Raw genomic sequence first — 17,254 nt, forward strand, 5'->3', positions numbered from 1 at the left:
TGGGACAGGGCACGCTCAGGAATAACTTATATATTAAGTAAGGCTGATCCTGCAGGCTGAAGTCTTAAGTTTCTGCAGGACATTAGAGTCAAGAAGGATTGGATAGATAAAGAAGGTCACACAAATCAATTTAACATCCTAGCAAAAAGAGACTGTTTAGAACAAAAAAAGAATAAAATATTTTGAAAACTTGGTAGTGATCACTGATGTACCAGGGAAAGCTATTAGTTTTGGAATATATGCTAGATTCTCATTAGGGAAATTATAATAAATTCAAATTTAAAAGAGTAAAGCATCCTAGCACCTTTACCGATGAAGAGAGGGTAAAAAAAAAATTGCACAGAATTTCTCTCACAAAAGTTTTGGGGCTTGATTTTGTAAGCTATGTAAGAATATTTTCACTATTCAAAGTAAGCAGTGCTGTATTTATAGAGATGACAATTTGGTATCTCTTGCGGTAGCAAATGTAAAAATGAACTGTGAGAACAAAAGGCATCAGTACTGGGAAGTGTCCATTTTCTAAATGCAATCTACTATATGTTCAAACATTTTAGAGCATTTTCATAATAATTCACATCTTTAATGCTCTCTGTTGGCAAAAAGGGCAAGCATGATAAGGAAGAACTCTCTGTCTTAAAGGAGCTCAGAGCTCTGTTAGGAACAATTACGGCACAATGAGAGGAGCAAGTGGGAGTAAAATCAGTGACATACTGTGACATGCAAAAGATGTTCCTGACTGCCTGAGGGGGTTGCAAAAGACTTCATAGAGATGCCAAAGAGTAGGGTCATGGAGGATGAAGTGTAGTTCAGCAGGTGAAGAGGAAAGAAAGGGTATTCTGGGTTCACATAGAGGCATCAAATAATAAAGGACGAGCTTAGAAAAGAATGAGGAGCTCCATGTGCAAGGAGAGAACCTGAGACATATTTAAAGGGCCTTGTATGCCTTGTTAAGGAGTTTAAACTTGACACTATAGAAAATGAGAAATAATGGGACATAAGTGACCAATGATTTTTGGAAGGATAGCTGGTAATGCTGAGGAGGTATGATCAGAGTTTCGGAGAGAGGGGTTATAAATTACCAGAAAAGTCCAGTTAAGCGAGGGTAAAGGTCTAAACCCAGGCAAGAGTAATAACACAGAGAGAACTCAGGCTGGAAGACTATTACTGATACAGACTTGATAGAAGATATGATTTATAAATATTTACGCAGACCACAATCTTTCATAATCCATAATAACAGAGTCAGTAACTTGAACTGAAAGACCAGAGTTCCACCAAGAACTTACACTGTATTTGATAAGAAGGCCTCTCTTTTTGATGTTTAATATTTTATTTAGAAATTTCACATACTGATATGGTGCTACTTCCACCCCCAATCCCAGTTTTTTTTTCTATGATGTTAGAAGGAAATTCTCCATATTAAAAGAGTGGATAGAATTATTTTATAAACTAGTTGAACAATTCAGAACAACTAAAAGGGGCTTATAGACCTAGCACAGCAGGAGTTTATGAATGAAAATTCATGGTAGACAAGCTGAGTTCCTTCCTTTGATAAATTTTCAAAATTAATGGATAAGAGGGAAAGTGTGATATATTTAGGCATTAGCAAAACATCTGATACTATGTCTGATGATATTTTACTTGCAAATTTGTTTTAAATGAGCTTAGATGACAAGAAAATCAGTCAGATTAGAATCGAGGAAAGGCTTATAAACAAAAAGTAACAAATGCTAGGTCTGGTCTTATTTAATATTTTTATTAAAGATCTAGAATGATGGAATAAATGGCATATTAATAGAAATGCCAAATGACACTAAATTTACAGGATTACAAAGTGTGCAGATTTCAAACTGTGAGGAGAAAGAAAATTGACCCAAATATAACAAGGATTTAAATATGAGCAGAAAGAAAAATTAGACACAACTTTTCTTTCAATAATCACAGTAATAAAAACATGTAAACAGGAAAATGGCAAGGGCAGTGGATAAACTATTAGAAAAAATGAATTCTTGTTCCAATTCAGGTAATGTCTCATTCAAATGGTCCAACTCCTCTGTAACATCTGTTTTCCCAAGTTTAGTGTTACAATACTTCCCTCATAGGCCAGTCGTATACTTTGTGTATGTGTGTGTGTGTGTGTGTATATACATACATATATATATATATATATATATATATATATATGCAGTTGTATACTTTGTAAAACATAGTGGGCTGGTAATACTTCTAGTTCTTTTTGCTTAGTTTATTTTTCTTATCTATCACAGTGAATAATTGATTATAATACAAGCAATATGCTTCTGAAGCCATAAAAAAGTTCTTAACATTTACTATTCTGCTACATTATTATAAAAAACCAGCATAAAAATTCTGTATTCCTATGGATTTTAAAGCTCATTGAGGACTATAAACTGAGTTAGAAGTTTATAGTCCTATAAATTAAAATCACTTTATATATGAGTGACTTCTCCCTAATGAACTTCTTTATGTTATACACCTAGGCCTAATGTACTTCTTTATGTCATACACCTAGGCCTTAAAAAGTATGTTTGAAGAGTGTTATAATTAATTTTGTTTTGAAGACATACCTTTCCCATTGTCTTTGTCTTGACTTTCTGCGTTTGCCTTTCAGTCATAAAGACACCGGAGTTGTAATCTGCAAGCACGTTCTGACTGTACTAGTACAGAGAAAGGGTCTAAGTAAGAACTAGAATGGAAACCGTATTGTAAAAGCTTCTGTAATTCTCCTACTGAAATTCTTACTTTTTTTAACATCTTTATTGGGGTATAATTGCTTTACAATAGTGTGTTAGTTTCTGCTTTATAACAAAGTAAATCAGTTATACATATACATATGTTCCCATATCTCTTCCTTCTTGCGTCTCCCTCCCTCCCACCCTCCCTATCCCACCCCTCCAGGTGGCCACAAAGCACCAAGCTAATCTCCCTGTGCTATGCGCTGCTTCCCACTAGCTATCTACCTTACGTTTGGTGTGTATATATGTCCATGCCTCTCTCTCACTTTGTCACAGCTCACCCTTCCCCCTCCCCATATCCTCAAGTCCATTCTCTAGTAGGTCTGGGTCTTTTTTTTTTTTTAATTTTTTTAAACATCTTTATTGGGGTATAATTGCTTTACAATGGTGTGTTAGTTTCTGCTTTATAACAAAGTGAATCAGCTATACATATACATATGTTCCCATATGTCTTCCCTCTTGCGTCTGGTCTGTGTCTTTATTCCTATCTTACCCCTAGGTTCTTCATGACATTTTTTCCCCTTAAATTCCATATATATGTGTTAGCATATGGTATTTGTCTTTCTCTTTCTGACTTACTTCACTCTGTATAACAGACTCTAGGTCTATCCACCTCATTACAAATAGCTCAATTTCGTTTCTTTTTATGGCTGAGTAATATTCCATTGTATATATGTGCCACATCTTCTTTATCCATTCATCCGATGATGGGCACTTAGGTTGTTTCCATCTCTGGGCTATTGTAAATAGAGCTGCAATGAACATTTTGGTACATGACTCTTTTTGAATTTTGGTTTTCTCAGGGTATATGCCCAGTAGTGGGATTGCTGGGTCATATGGTAGTTCTATTTGCAGTTTTTTAAGGAACCTCCATACTGTTCTCCATAGTGGCTGTACCAATTCACATTCCCACCAGCAGTGCAAGAGTGTTCCCTTTTCTCCACACCCTCTCCAGCATTTATTGTTTCTAGATTTTTTGATGATGGCCATTCTGACGGGTGTGAGATGATATCTCATTGTAGTTTTGATTTGCATTTCTCTAATGATTAATGATGTTGAGCATTCTTTCATGTGTTTGTTGGCAGTCTGTATATCTTCTTTGGAGAAATGTCGATTTAGGTCTTCTGGCCATTTTTGGATTGAGTTGTTTGCTTTTTTGACATTGAGCTGCATGAGCTGCTTGAAATTTTGGAGATTAATCCTTTGTCAGTTGCTTCATTTGCAAATATTTTCTCCCATTCTGAGGGTTGTCTTTTGGTCTTGTTTATGGTTTCCTTTGCTGTGCAAAAGCTTTGAAGTTTCATTAGGTTCCATTTGTTTATTTTTGTTTTTATTTCCATTTCTCTAGGAGGTGGGTCAAAAAGGATCTTGCTGTGATTTATGTCATAGAGTGTTCTGCCTATATTTTCCTCTAAGAGTTTGATAGTTTCTGGCCTTACATTCAGGTCTTTAATCCATTTTGAGCTTATTTTTGTGTATAGTGTTAGGGAGTGATCTAATCTCATACTTTTACATGTACCTGTCCAGTTTTCCCAGCACCACTTATTGAAGAGGCTGTCCTTTCTCCACTGTACATTCCTGCCTCCTTTATCAAAGATAAGGTGTCCATATGTGCGTGGGTTTATCTCTGGGCTTTCTATCCTATTCCATTGATCTATCTTTCTGTTTTTGTGCCAGTACCATACTGTCTTGATTACTGTAGCTTTGTAGTATAGTCTGAAGTCAGGGAGCCTCATTCCACCAGCTCCGTTTTTCATTCTCAAGATTGCTTTGGCTGTTTGGGGTCTTTTGTGTTTCCATACAAATTGTGAAATTTTTTGTTCTAGTTCTGTGAGAAATGCCAGTGGTAGTTTGATAGGGATTGCATTGAATCTGTAGACTGCTTTGGGTAGGAGACTCATTTTCACAATGTTGATTCTTCCAATCCAAGCACATGGTATATCTCTCCATCTATTTGTATCATCTTTAATTTCTTTCATCAGTGTCTTATAATTTTCTGCATACAGGTCTTTTTTTTCGTTAGGTAGGTTTATTCCTAGGTATTTTATTCTTTATGTTGCAATGGTAAATGGGAGTGTTTTCTTGATTTCACTTTCAGATTTTTCATCATTAGTGTATAGGAATGCCAGAGATTTCTGTGCATTACTTTTGTATCCTGCAACTTTACCAAATTCATTGATTAACTCTAGTAGTTTTCTGGTAGCATCTTTAGGATTCTCTATGTATAGTATCATGTCATCTGCAAACAGTGACAGCTTTACTTCTTCTTTTCTGATTTGGATTTCTTTTATTTCCTTTTCTTCTCTGATTGCTGTGGCTAAAACTTCCAAAACTATGTTGAATAAGAGTGGTGAGAGTGGGCAACCTTGTCTTCTTCCTGATGTTAGTGGAAATGCTTTCAGTTTTTCACCATTGAGAATGATGTTGGCTGTGGGTTTGTCATATATGGCTTTTATTATGTTGAGGAAAATTCCCTCTATGCCTACTTTCTGCAGGGTTTTTATCATAAATGTGTGTTGAATTTTGTCAAAAGCTTTCTCTGCATCTATTGAGATGATCATATGGTTTTTCTCCTTCAATTTGTTAATATGGTTTATCACGTTGATTGATTTGCATATATTGAAGAATCCTTGCATTCCTGGAATAAACCCCACTGTAATTCTTTTTCGAGTTTTTTTTTTTTTTTTTTCAGTAGGTTTTTATAAAGATGGTCATTTGAAACCTTCAGTTTTAAGATTTCCCCTTTGATTTTGAAAGCCTGTAAACCCTGTTGAGTTCCTCACTTTCCTGGACCAACTCTCATTTCCCATCCCTTATATCTGGGACTCTTAGATCATCAACAACATAGTTTAGAACACAAAGGATCAAACTACAATACAATTCAGCTGCAGCTGACCATAGGTACTAAGAACATCCTGGAATAGTTTGATAATGGATAAAAACCATCTAACAACAGCTGGAATCAAGTAGCCAAATCACAGTACAGAAGTAGAAAGATGGTGGTAGTATAGATCGAGTTTTGAAAATGTCCCCAACAAAGGGTGGGGATATGTATTCTTGACAGAAGTCATTAATACTCTTATTTGGTCAGTTCTTTTCTTTCTCAGTAACACCTGTCTCCTATCCCCTCAGCAACTGCCACCTCATCTCCATCAGAAATATCTAATACCCCAAAACCATTAGCATCATGCCTACTCAGTTTCTGACTTATTCTGGACTCATGATAGGAAGAGTGATCGTGACAAGAAAGTGAATGTAATTGGTAGTTAATAATATTCATCAGTACCTACTTGCTTTGATATAGACAGTTAATGTTTTCTCAGTTCTAAATAAAGGGCTATATAAATACTTCAAATCCACCTTCACCATCATCCCTTCCTGAAAGATCATTGATCCTAAACTTCCATCCTACCTGAGGAATTCATCAAGTCTTGTCATTTTTCTACCTACATTGATGATCCAAAGGATTTGATTTTTTGTTACCCTCTATCAATTTGAGGTTAGTATCTTACCTTCTATTCATTTATCTTCTCAGATTGACAAGCAAGTTCAGACTTTTTGTCTACATCTGGACTTGTTTCTCCTTCAGAAATTGACTTCCAATGTGTGTCCCTGGTTGCATGTTCAGTTATTACAGAAAAGAGTTTCCATGAGCTACAAATTCATCCCAGTCCTATAGCCTACATGCCCAGGTATGTCCACAACTAATTCAGAGAGGTTTCCATTCCAATATAAAATTGTACTTCTAATCTCATTGTATCTTTCATTATGGTAATCATTTGCTTTCATTTTATTTTCTAATGATACATGGAAAGAAATTAAAAATAACAGGGATATAGTATATTTGCTTTCTAGTTATTTGCATATAATATTTTCCTGAATCTCCCTGCTGGCAATATTTTAATCCACCTATTATTTTTCATTCATCCAAGTCTTTTATTTACTCACTTTCATAATGTTAATAGTGTTAATCAATTGTAAAATGTCTAGAATGTAGCCAAGAAGGAAAGAAGAAATACCTAATAACTGACCTTAGAATCAGTATCTGCCAGAGGTATCATATGGCCAAAGTGCCCTTCCATAGCCCATCACTTTCAGAAAAGGTCTCTCATATCTATACTTAGATACGGCTCTGATCCTAATCAGCAGATTCTATTATAGGCCTTTAATCAAAAAAAAAAAAAAAGTGAGAGAGAGAAAAGAAAAAAATTGCTGATGAAGGCCACAAAAATAAATGAGGCTTATTGCCTCTTGACATCTTTAGCACTTTCTTTGGCTTCCTGAGTGAGCAGCAGTAGCAGACAATAGCTTTAAGATTGTGTGTAAGGTAATGAGAAAAATAAATGCATCCTCAGATGCAGCCAACAGGAACTGCTGTTAACATTCATTATCCAGGGTCTTGAATGCTCCCAAGATGATGTTGTTAATTTGCAGAATGAGCTAAGAGGTGTGAAAGAAAGCTGATGTTTGCTTATAACCTTCTTGACCATCACTTTGAATATTAACCACGGAGGTCAAATGTATTATTACTTTGATACTGTATTTCTTTTTATGGGAGTGATGCCAAGTAGGCAGCATTGTGTCAGCATATACCCTTATAACCATGGAGAAAGAGGAATGAAAAATATACGCGGATGTATACTTGTATTCAACTTCAGCCAGCAATTCGGGCCCATGTCCAATGTACAATTTTTATATAACTCTTACAGGCTCTAACATTCTCCTCAGTTTTCCAGATCCTTAAGTTAACTATATAGAGTACATTCTTGTTTCAAACACCTTAGAAAAATGTTTTCATTGTGCTGATTGACACATAGGATTGACTGTGTCATTCAAAGTCTTGCCAAAAAAAAAAAATCTGAAACAGAAAACAAAACTTTTTTTTTCCAGTAGTTTCTCTAGGTCTTGACACATCTTTAAGTCTCCAAAATCTATCCTTTCTAGTCGCTGTCATATATTTCATAGCCTATAATTATTTAAAATGAGATACTCTTTGCCTTACTAAAACTTCTTTCTGACATAATGCAAAATAATTCAAATTTCAGACACCTCTAGTTAGCCCCATTTGTGTTTCATCAGTTGCTTATTATGCATCTTAGATGTCAGATATGGATTACTGCAGTCCTATCAGAGGGCAATTAAACTCACTTATAGGGGTACAATAGAATGAGCAGGATAAGCTGTTGATTTTTAAAACTTTTCTGAAAGTGTAGTCCAGGGAGCACGGTAGGTCTCCACCACCCTTTCAGGGGATCCGTCAGTTTCAGAACTATTTTCATAGTAATACTAAGGTGATATTTGCCTTTTTCACACTTGTTCTCTCATGATTGTAAGATGGACATTTTCCAGAGGTTATATGACATGTGATATTGCAAAAGATTAAATATGGCAGCAGTTATGAGAATTCAGCTGTATTTATTGAAGCTACGCATTAAAGAAATTTGCAAAGATGTAAACAAATGACACACGTCATACCAAATTTTAAAATGCAGTATGAAATCTTATATCTTTATTCCATTCATAGAATTAGTGCCAAGAAATGATATAAAATGAACTGAGCTTAAAAGATTAGGTACAATTGAAAAAATCCAGAATGTTCTTAGGGGTCTTATGTTTACAAGAAAACCATTCCTCACATGATTGATTATGAGATTATTTTTCTCAATGAAAGTCATTGTATTCATAGAACAAAATTAAACAATGCTCAGTGGAATTGCTTACATCAGTTTCATTGACACTGGTGACCTCATTCAAGCAAAATGAATGACTCTGACCGCTAAGTAAGAATATTCCCAGTTACCCCAGTAAATTTATATGAATGTAGCTATAGAACAAAATTAATCTGTATACTCACTAAGTGGCAGAATAGAGAATTAGAAAAATAAGCATAGCAAAAATTTACTAAAATTTCAAAGTGAGTTGGAATTCAAATCTTGAAATTCTAACTTTATTCAGTTGATTTCCTTGGTATTTGGCTGTTTTAGAAATTTTATTTGTGAGGGTGGAAAACACTTCTGGGGGATTAGACTTTTTTTAAGCAAGTAGAAAAATGAAAACTGTATCAGTTACCTATTTAACAAGGAAAGGCAGATCCTTCTTCTGTAAACATTTTTTTAGTCCCTATATTATTCCAGAAACATCTCTTATCTTTGCATCTAGATGAAATATTTTTTAACAACAGTGGAAGGAGTAAAAGTGGTTTAGTCAGGAAGAGGAGGAAAGGGAAAGTAGGACATCTCAGTGAAAAGGAGTTTTGTGGTGTGGAAATTATACTCACACCTTCAATGGTAATGATAGAACACTGAGTCAGAGAAATACTTTGGGAAAAAATAATAAAAAGGAAAAAAAACTGTGAACATCATACTAAGGGATTTGAGTTTAAGTTTCTGAAGTATTCATTACTCACTTTTCTACAACTTTCCAACATTACATTGAAAAGACCTCAGTTAAGAGATTTGACATCAAAATGTTGGTGATAATGAAGTTATAGAAATCCCTAAGAAAATGGGAGGACAAAAGAGAGCAAGAAATTCACACTGAATAAATTTACTAAGCACTACTTGGGAAAAGTAGATTGTATTATCCCTATTTTACAGTAGAAGAAATTAAAATTTAGAGATTATAGCATGCTTTGTATAAACTGATTTAGCTAGTGGGGATCCTAGCTTTGATCTGTTTTCGTTTTTCAATGCCCAATATCAACTCAAATATTAGTAAATAAGACAATGCACTATTGACAATAAAAATACACATGCAAAAATTAGTACACTTCCTTATGCCAACAATACTGGCTATAAATTAAAAAAACAACTCTATATACAATTGTGAAAAACTCTATAAAATACTTGGGAATGAATGTAAAAAACAGAAATGGGACCTATGTGAGTAAAGCTGTAAAATATATGGGGAACACAAAGCAATAAAATTTGATCAAATGGATATATAAGCTATGCCCCTCAGTGGGAATACTCAGTATTATACACTATGTTGATTATTTTACAACCCATTGTGATTCAAGAGCCTCCACAGGATTTTTAAGGGAACTGAACAAAATTATCTTAAGTTTATATAAAAAACATTTGACTACCACTGAGATAATTTTAAAATAAAATAACAGAACAGGGGTAACATCTAACTTCAAAGTACCAAATTCATTCTTTAGTTTTCAGTTTATTCAACCCATCAGGAGAATTTGATATCGCCGATCCCTTTCTTCTTACCAAAGCACTTTCTTCACTTCTGGGAAAGTTTTCTCTTCATTTTTCCTACTGTTGGATGCTCTGTTACAATCTCTTTTGCTGGTTGCTCCTCAATTTGCTTGCACTTAAGATAGTAGAATATCTCAGAACTCAGTCCCTGGACTTTTTCCTCTTCTTTCTGCCCTCTTTGTCTGTGACCTAACCTAGTCCTATGGGTATATATACCGTCTATTCAATGACAAATCCCAAATGTGTATTTCCAGCCTGGACCTCCTTCTTAATCTTCAGACACACGCATCCAACTGCCTAGTTGTCTTTTCCACCTTGATCTTTAATATATTCAGCTTTAACATGCTCCAAAATAGGCCCCGCTATTCCCTCAAAAGTCTGTTTGTCCCATAGAATCAGTAAGCAGCTCTCCATTCTACCAGTTGCTCAGGTCAAAAATCTTGAGGCCATTCCTATTATCTTTTTCTTAAATACCACATTTATTTCTTCAGTAAATTCTATCAATTCTGTCCTCATATTTAAAAATGTAACCTATTCTAAGTACTTTCATAGCTACTTCTATGGTCCAAGACAACTAGCATTTCCCATGAATTATTTTAATAGCATTCTAACTGGCTTCTTTGCTTTCATCATTGGCTGCCCACAGTCTGTTTTCTACACAGCATCCAGAGAGATTTTGTTAGACTTCTGCACAAAACCTTCTAATGACTTCCTATCTCACATACAAGAGCTGAGCCAGGTTCCTGACAACTACTGACAAGCTCTCTTGTATATCATTTCTTACTACCCTCCCCTTAGGTCAAAGTGCTCCTATCTCTTCCTGGAACATCCTTGTCTCAGGGCTTTCATACTTGTTATTTGCTCTGTCTAGAAAGTGCTTCTCCCAGATACCCAAGTGACTCATACTCTCATATCTTTTGAAGCTTTAATAAAATATTAGTTTTTTGAGAGATCCCAATTAAAATTTCACCCTCCATATAATCTTCTTTTATGTATGTATGTATTGTATGTATTTATTGTTTAGCATCCTGTTTCTCCCACTAGAATATGAGTTCTGTGAAGGCAAGAATTGTTCCTTTTTTTCTCTATTGCTGTGTCCTTAGCTCATAAAATACAGCACATAATATGGAGGACATAATTTTGCCTACAGAAGGAATCTGGAGATTCATGATACCATGATTATAAATGATGATGTTGATGGCGATGAAGATGATGATGATGTTAGAGGCTGATTTTACTGATCATTTATTAAGTTTCAGGGATTCTGCTAAGCACTTTATATACATTGCTTTATTAAACGCTCACAAGAGTCAGAGAGAGATCACAAGAAATCTTGCCCAGATGACAGGTGAAGAAAGGGCTTCAGCAAGGAACAAGGGATCAACTGTATCAAATGCTTCTGATAGGTCAAATAAATTAAAGACTGAGAAATGGATATGGCACATTGAAGTTAGTGAGTTAGATCTCCACTTTATAAATTTAGAAACTGGAGCTTACAAACATTAAATAGCATCCCAACTAGGAAGGGGCAGAAATAGTTTGGAAAGTCAACACTCTTGAGTCCAAAGCCTGAGCTTATCACAACTCATCTTCAATTAATGAATTATCTCCTGGCCTAGGATCATTGTGACACAAGCACTGCTCATCTCGAAATTAGCATGGTTTTTGTTTATAAGCTCAGTTCTACCACTTGCCAGATGCTAGAGATATGGATACATTATGACCTTCCAAACAACAATCCAGATTAGGTATCATTTTCTATGTGTCACAGATGAACAAAGGGAGACAGAAATATTAAGCAAGTTGTTTCATCTTCTATAGCTAGTTGATGGTTTAACTGTATTAAAATCCAAATGAGATCGACTCTCAAACCTTATATATCTCAACTTTTGTATTATTTTCACTAGAGGAAAATGTGAGAATTATAGGACTCAAACTTCAAATCCAGAAAGAAAATTTGATCTACAGATACTAGAATCCTGAATATTTGGTCATATGCTTATCCTGTTTATTCATTTATTCTATCTGTCTGGCTTCTAAAGATATTTGAATTTGGAATCCCTACATTGGATTGCCTGCAAGGAGACTTCTGGTACTAGAGTATCCCAATGTTCTATGACAAGGATACGCACCCCTTGGTTCACAGCGGAGGGGGTCTGAATCTTATCCAAGAAGAGGTTGAGGCAGGGCCAAGCTGTAAGTGTGGGATTTGTGCTTCATTACCTGGGTCTGTCCTCCAAGAAGAAAGATTGCATGATGCTGCAACCCTCACTCTCCCAGTTTCCTTCATAATTCTTCATTTAATTAAAATCTCCAAAGATATGCCTGGAGCTTTTCTAAATCTCTCTCACATTGGCCAAAGCATTATATTCACTGGGAGATTCTCCTAAAACCTCACACCAAACTGCTTGGTTCATTATGTGCAGCAGAGGATATAATTTATCCGTTTGGTTTTAACAGAGATTTGCAAATGCTCATTAGACTCATGGTTTTCCAAAGGGCAGCCTTAAGTGTTTAAAGTACATTACATAGAATTGTTACTTTCTGCATTTTTGCTGGGTAGAGAAACAGGCAAAAGATAATCTCCCCAATCTAAGCCTTTTGTCCTGTTTCACGGGAGGATTCCTGTGGTCAAGAAAAATGGAATAAACTCCCATGTGCAATAATGGAACATGTGGGCACAAACCTTTCTGTGAATGGACATGTCTATTCACAGTATCCCCATATGCACAAAGACCAGAATTATGTCCACTTTTGTTATTGAATTTCCTCTAGATTTAATTCTTGAAAATGGTTGAGTTCAGGTGACTGTGAAGTCTTTCAAAGAAAAGAACTGAAATCCAGGTATTTTATTTTACCCAATTTCTCTCTGTCTCTCTTCCTGTTTGTGTCTCTCTTTCTCATTAGAAATCAAAAGAGGACACTACTTGTTATTTAAATACTTTTGAATCGAGTACTACTTGAATCCAATAAATGCTGTGACCTAGGATATATAAAGAAGTTTCAAGGTGGTGTTTCTTTCCAGAGATTAATTCAAACAAACAACACTGCCATGAATAAAATGCAGACAAATACTATTCAAAATATGTGCTACTTGGTGTGCTACTTAATCTCTTAGAGATACCCTGGGCAAATTGATCCCCAGTGATAATGTACATTTTGATGGATTTGCCCTCATTCCTTCTTTCAGTCCTTCATTCCTGTTCTTGAGGTCACTTACCAAGATTAACACCTACATTAGAGACGTAGTCTTAAGTAAGCTCTACTTTTGCAGGCTATCAAGGCTAAGTCATAAATTCAGATCTATCAATTTCCAAAGCTGTTTTTTTTTTGGTTTTTTTGCGGTACGCGGGCCTCTCACTGTTGTGGCCTCTCCCGTTGCGGAGCACAGGCTCAGGATGCACAGGCTCAGCAGCCATGGCTGACGGGCCCAGCCGCTCCGCGGCACGTGGGATCCTCCCGGACCGGGGCACGAACCCGTGTCCCCTGAATCGGCAGGCGGACTCTCAACCACTGAGCCACCAGGGAAGCCCCAAAGCTGTTTTTTTTTTGACCACAGTGTCAAGTGGAAAGCACTGACTAGAGTAAGAAGAAAGTAAGTTGGTCTCAGATATGTAACATATCTGCATAATCCTAATTTAATACCTTTTTGGATTTAGAGCCCCAGCTTTACCATATCGTTAACTTTCAGAGATACTCAACGTTAGTTCTAACTTTTGCTCCTAAATTCTAACTTTCCCATGCCTAGAGAATATTAAAGGGCAAACTTCAGAAATGCTGGGCTATGCTCCAGGACAGTATATCTCCATGTATTCATCTTTTTGATTTAATAACAAGGCCCCCTATTAGACCAATGCAAATATATTGCATTATATCGCAAATATTTTGGCAGGGAAGTCAAAAGAAACTATAGTTGAGATATTTAATATTGCTGCTCTGAGACCTTATTCATGTAATGGCAGGCAGCAAGGAGTGGGCCAGTGAAGTATTAAATGCTCTCTATAAACTTGTTGGCATCCCTGGAGATTACTCAGAGACCAGATTGTGTACAAGGGACAGTGGGAATGGATTGCCCCATCTTCATTTTGAAGATGAAGTAGGTTCATCTTCAAAAGCCTCATATATTGGAGTTATAGATAAGCTTTATTGTGGGAGGGAGAAAAGGATTTGAATATTTAGAAATGTTAGAAAACTTTGACATAAGTAAAAACTCACATTTAGATAGATACAAGCAGTGCTATTGTGTGATCTGAGGGAAATTACTTATTTTCATTGAATATTGGTTTCCTTGTTTATAAAATGGGAAAACATAATAGTTTTCTGGGATATTATGAGGATAACAGTCAATCAAGATATATATATATATATATATATATATATAATGGATAAAATACTACGTGCATTGATTTGGCACTTGTTTGTGGCTCTAAATAGCAGTTATTATGATTATTGTTTATGTAATTTGTTCATTAATTTACAAGATCGAAAACTTTTGAGTAATACACAAATTAGAAAAGCATACCTTCCTTATCTCTTATTTTGTTCATTTCTTATTCATTCAGTTTCCACATTATTTATTCTTTTCTGTATGCATATAGCTCATGTATGTACGTTTACAACCTCCTATTTGCCAGGGAGTGTACTGAGTCCTGGAAATTTAAGAATGAGCAAGGTAATCGTGGTCCAGACTCATAGAGTATACAGCTTTCTGTGAGTGAATTCACCATGTAAATATTCTGTTATAATTCAATATGATAAACAGGGTATTGGGAGCACAGAGGAGGGGATGATTAATCAGAAATTCTTCCTGGAGGACTGAGGTCTAAAGATGAAGGGGGTGAAGGAAATGAATTTCAGACAGAAGAGCATAGGCAAAACTTAGAGGTGAGTGGCAGCGGGATCTCTGCAGAAGAGATGCTGGGGAGGATAAAGAGTTGAACTCGAGGGCTCCTAAATCATGCTCAGGAGTGTGGAGGGAATTGGGAAACTAGTAAAGATTTTTAAAGCAGGGAAGTGACCTGGAAGTTTGCATTTTACAAAGATTATTGGCTGTGGTGTAGAAAATTGATTTGAAGCAAGAAAGAATGGCTATAGAAGGCATTTTTGTAAATCCAGTTAAGGCATTAGGAAACTGGTATGTATCAGAGAAGAAAGGATTCAAAATATACTAAGGCTGTCTAAGATGGAAGAAATATTAAGATGAGGCAATTTAGAAGAAATTGATTTACAAGAAAAGGAAAAAAAGAGATAATATCCAGAAAATATTTAATCCTGTCATTCCCCAGCTCAAAAGTTTTAATGGTCATTGTTTAAAAAAAAAAAATCTTAGTGCTTACTTGTTATCCTTCCTCAAACTTAACATTCAGCCTTGTATTCTACATCCCATCCCCATATCACTTTCTCAAAATGTCTTAGTTTCATTATGAATTTTTCTGCCTGTGACTTAGCTTATCTATCATTATCTCTAAATTCCCTTCCATCTATCAAAATTCCTCCCACTCTTCAAGAAACATATCTCAAATATTACTTTTCAGGTGAATTATTCTTTCATCTCTTCCCATTACTCTCCTAGCAATGTGTATGTCTTTCATAGCAGAGGACCATATTTCATTCATTTCTGTACCCTTCCTAGAACCTTATACAAATCTTTATCTGAACAGATTTGGTGTTCAGGAAATGTTTGGAAATTGAGATGAATAATATATAGGGCACCGTATATCTTTGATGATAACTGTCAAAAACATGAGCATAAGATAACCCCAAAGGAAAGATAGAACCATCAATCCAAAGACACATTTGGAAGGAACAAGAAGAGGGATGATTTTGATTTAAATATTAACAATAAATGTGGAAATTAAAACTGAACACTGAAACACAAAATTGCATTCTGTTAATTTCATGGGCATTATTTAATTGCATAGTATGTGCCATTTTATGGGTATTAACATTAGACCTGCTTTAACATTTTTACTTTCAATCAAAGATTATTTGTAGAAAGACCATTCTTATACCACATCACCTCTGCAGTTCTGTTTTCACAGTTTATTATTATATATAGAGGCTTGATACAATTGAACATTCCTTTCAAAAAATGAAATACTTTGGTGTGAAAAGGCAACGCTGAGAATTGGACTCTGACAAAACTTTTTTTCCCCTTTCATACACAAAACTGAAAATAAATGCTATATATCCTTTGACTTTCTTGAGTATTTCATAGGTATAAATTTGAGTAACTATAACCACAGTTTATAGGGTCATAGTAATACCAGATTGGGACTTTTTCCCCCGATAAAACCCTTCTCCATTCCTGACAAGTACCTCTCTTCTGCTGATAACTTAGAGAAAGCATTAGGTTTATGCATATGACATATGAAATAACTTGGTTGCAACATTTCAAAATTCTATAGTTAACCAAAGTTGATTTAATATACAGCAGTATTGCTTAATATATATAAGAACACATAAAAATATATATCCATTGTATTCAATTTAAGATTCTATTTCACTCACAATTTAAGTGATAAAATACTGATTTAACATTACCCCCAAGTTCACTCGTAGCTAAGAGGGGTGTCTAAAATTAAAAACAGAGCTTCTGTGTTCAGAATAATGGACTTATACTCAGTAAAACCTGTGCAAGTTTGATCTGTTTATAGCCATTGATTGTAGGTCCTTGCCTCACCTTTTGCTTACAAGCCAAAAGCTATATAGCAGAAATGTCGTTGCAAATCTAAAAGTACTATAAAATAAATGTTTAACTGCTGCTAATTTTGGATCAAGGGCATTGCCTAGACTTGCAAAGAATTGCATTTTAAACTATTCTAAACCTGTCTAGGAGTTGTTAAAGTTTTGATGTTTTGAGATTCATGATGTCAGGGGTCATGTCTTATTTATCTTTATTTACTTATTAAAGAGATAGTTATTGAGGGTCTACTGTGTGCCAAGTCCATGCTCAGGGACCACAGTCTAGACTTGACAGGGAAGGGAAGTCCTTGCTCTCAAGATGGTTACACTCTGACACTCTCCTTGGAAGAAGACATTCAATGAGCAGAAAAACAAACACAGGGACAAGATTTAACACAGTGATGAGTATTCAAATGATTAAAATGGTGTATATCATACACAGTTATGGAACGTGTAGATGTGGGAATGGAGAGAGAAGTAAGATGAATGATCAAGAAGGTCTCTGAACATTTTAAAACAACATTGTAGTTGGAACCTGAGTGATAAACAGGAGTTAGCCATGTCAAGACCCAGGGATAGAGTCTTCCAGGCAAGGAAACACCAAAA

The sequence above is a fragment of the Phocoena sinus genome, chromosome 8 (genome assembly GCF_008692025.1).
Source record: "Phocoena sinus isolate mPhoSin1 chromosome 8, mPhoSin1.pri, whole genome shotgun sequence".
NCBI classification, from domain to species: Eukaryota; Metazoa; Chordata; class Mammalia; order Artiodactyla; family Phocoenidae; genus Phocoena; species Phocoena sinus.